The 2,500-nt window shown below is 63.3% G+C and overlaps 1 pseudogene; it reads left to right on the top strand.

Moving 5' to 3' along the window:
* Positions 1-2,500, top strand: part of LOC124729499 — a 7,959-nt pseudogene that overhangs the window by 2,634 nt on the left and 2,825 nt on the right.

Genomic DNA, 2,500 nt, shown 5'->3' with positions numbered 1-2,500 from the left:
GAGGCCGCGTCCGCCTTAGCGTGCTCCTCCGGGGGCGCGCGGGTGCGCGGATTCTCTTCGGCCGCCATTCAACGATCAACTCAGAACTGGCACGGACTGGGGGAATCCGACTGTCTAATTAAAACAAAGCATTGCGATGGCCCTAGCGGGTGTTGACGCAATGTGATTTCTGCCCAGTGCTCTGAATGTCAACGTGAAGAAATTCAAGCAAGCGCGGGTAAACGGCGGGAGTAACTATGACTCTCTTAAGGTGGCCAAGTGGCGGCGGTGTGGCTGCATCCGGACTTGGCTTCTCGAAGTGCGGTCTTGATGTAGTCGTGCTGCTGCTGCGAGGTGCCTTCCTTGGGTTATAGTTACAGGGAGAGTGATGCGCAATACATGGGCCTAGCCCTCTTAGCCTCTCCTCTCCTGCGGTCTTCTCCCCTTCTCGTGGGCCCGCTGATTTCGCAGAGTGGAAGACCGCACCAGGGGCTTGGGGGGGTTACCAGCCCCCCCTCGCACTATCCCTTTGTTAGTTGGGGGCAGTAAGCAGAGAATAAGTGGTGGCCCTTCCGCTGAAGGCGCCACCCCAACTCCCCCAGCACCTAGCCGGCCAACCGGCCGTGCCGAAAATCTTGTAACTTTTGCAGCTGAATACACCTGTAGTGAGTGCCACCGCAGCTTTACAACCAAGAACGGTCTCGGGGTCCATCGCCGCCGCCAACATCTTGCGGCCGCCAACGCGGAGATCGTCACGGAGAGGCATCGCGCGAGGTGGACGGAGGAAGAAGTCCTGTCGCTCGCCAAGGCGGAGGCCGAACTGTTCCTTGAGAGGGACGCCCGGTTCTTCTTCGTCAATCAAGAACTCATCAGGATGTTCCCCGACCGAACGCTCGAGGCAATCAAGTGCCGACGGCGGCAAGCTGCCCACAAACAGCTTGTCCGCCAATTCATGGAGGCGCTTGAGGTCGGTCGGGGGGAAGAGCCGGCGTCCCGCCGGGGAGCAGCGAGCCCGCTGCCTGACGCGGGCGAGGCCGCTGCGCCGCCCGTCGACGCAGCCGAGGACTTCGCGGCCGACACCACCGGGCCGCCGCCGGAGGGGCCGACTGACGCCGCCATCTGGGAGCATCTGGCGGGGCTACCCGCTTCCGCCCAGCGTTTCTCTGCCCTGGATCGTGTCATAGGTCTGGGGCGGGGCACGCCGCCCGATGTCATCCTGGGCATGCTCCCGGATGCCCTTGCGTCGGTCGGGTCCAGAGGGGAGAGATCGATCACCAGGACACAGCGGCCGCGCCAACCATCGAAGCGGCCGCCTGCCGCGCCGCCGACGCAGAAGCGCAAGCGGCGCCGCTGGGAGTACGCGAGAACGCAGGATGCCTTCCGACGGTCGCGTGCACGTTGCGTGCGCGGCCTCTTGGATGGCACCCTGCTCCAGCCGCCACCTGCCATCCCTGGTCTGCTGGACTTCTGGGCGGACCTCTTCACTAAGAAGCCCATCTCCACCGCGGGCTTCATTCGTGACCGCCTCCTCCCGCACTCAGAGCCTGTCGCTCTCGAGTGCATATGGGGGCCGGTCACACATGAGGAGGTCGCCGCCGCGTTGCCGCCCAGGGGATCAGCAGCCGGGCCGGACGGCCTTACCCCAGCGGAGTTGCGGCGCCTGCCGCACGAAGTCCTGGTGAAAGTGATGAATCTCTTCCTTCTGGCCCGCGCCCTTCCGGAACGCCTGCTTCGCGCGCGGACGTCCCTTCTCCCGAAAACGGCTGCACCAACATCCCCCGCTGACTTTCGCCCCATTACGGTCTGCTCGGTGTTGGCGCGGACCTTTCACAAGGTTCTCGCGTCACGCCTGATGCGCGCATGTGCTGTGGACGAACGTCAGCGGGCATTCATCCCTCGGGATGGGATGTTGGAAAATACCTTCATCTTGGACACTGCTCTCACCGACGCAGTTCGCTCCTGCCGCTCTGTCTTTGTGGCATCGATCGACGTATCTAAGGCATTCGATTCGGTAGATCATGCTGCCCTTCGCCCCGTGCTGAAGGCGCATGGCCTGCCGGATTGCTTTGTCGAGTATGTCGAGCGGTGCTACGAGGGCAGCACGACAGTGATAGCGGACGGCGCCGGCGTGGGCGTGTCTGTGCAGCCAGCACGGGGCGTTCGCCAGGGCGATCCCCTCTCCCCCCTCCTGTTCAACTTTGCGGTGGACTACGTTTTAGGCCAACTGCCCTCCCACATCGGAGCTCGGATCCTCGGTCGCAGAGTCAACGCTGCGGCCTTTGCAGATGACGTCTTGCTGTTTGCAGCGACCCCGAGGGGCTTGCAGTCCCTCATCGACGCAGCTACCGCAGCCCTCGCCCACCTGGGGCTGCAGATCAACGCCCGGAAGTGTTTCACCCTCGCCTTAGTCGCGTCAGGGCGCGAGAAGAAGGTGAAGGTGGACAGCAATGTCACCTTCACAGCAGGCAATACCACCATGCCTGCCCTGCGTGTGGGTGAAACCTTCCGGTACCTGGGGCTG

The sequence above is a fragment of the Schistocerca piceifrons genome, unplaced genomic scaffold, assembly GCF_021461385.2.
Source record: "Schistocerca piceifrons isolate TAMUIC-IGC-003096 unplaced genomic scaffold, iqSchPice1.1 HiC_scaffold_1211, whole genome shotgun sequence".
Classification (NCBI taxonomy): domain Eukaryota; kingdom Metazoa; phylum Arthropoda; class Insecta; order Orthoptera; family Acrididae; genus Schistocerca; species Schistocerca piceifrons.
Note: the sequence above shows the minus strand (reverse complement) of the source record. Positions and strands in the feature narration are given on the sequence as shown.